This window comes from Lupinus angustifolius, chromosome LG19 (assembly GCF_001865875.1).
Source record: "Lupinus angustifolius cultivar Tanjil chromosome LG19, LupAngTanjil_v1.0, whole genome shotgun sequence".
Taxonomy (NCBI): domain Eukaryota; kingdom Viridiplantae; phylum Streptophyta; class Magnoliopsida; order Fabales; family Fabaceae; genus Lupinus; species Lupinus angustifolius.
In genome coordinates, this window is record NC_032027.1 from 8,035,982 (window position 1) to 8,036,207 (window position 226).

The following is a 226-nucleotide window of genomic DNA, read 5'->3' on the forward strand; positions in this document are numbered from 1 at the left end:
TATGCCATGAAAATGAACATCAAGATAAATTGGTCTGAGATGATAATGAGGCAAATGTGTAATGTTCGAGGAACTCAAAGTCCTCTGCCTTATGCAATCCTCGTAACAAATTTTCTACAACATTTCGGGTGTCTACAAATGGTGAAACTAAGGTACCTCTAAATCTTCGCGAAAGCAAGATTGATGTGGAAGTTGTCCACAAAATGGGTTTCTCTGCTGATCCTCG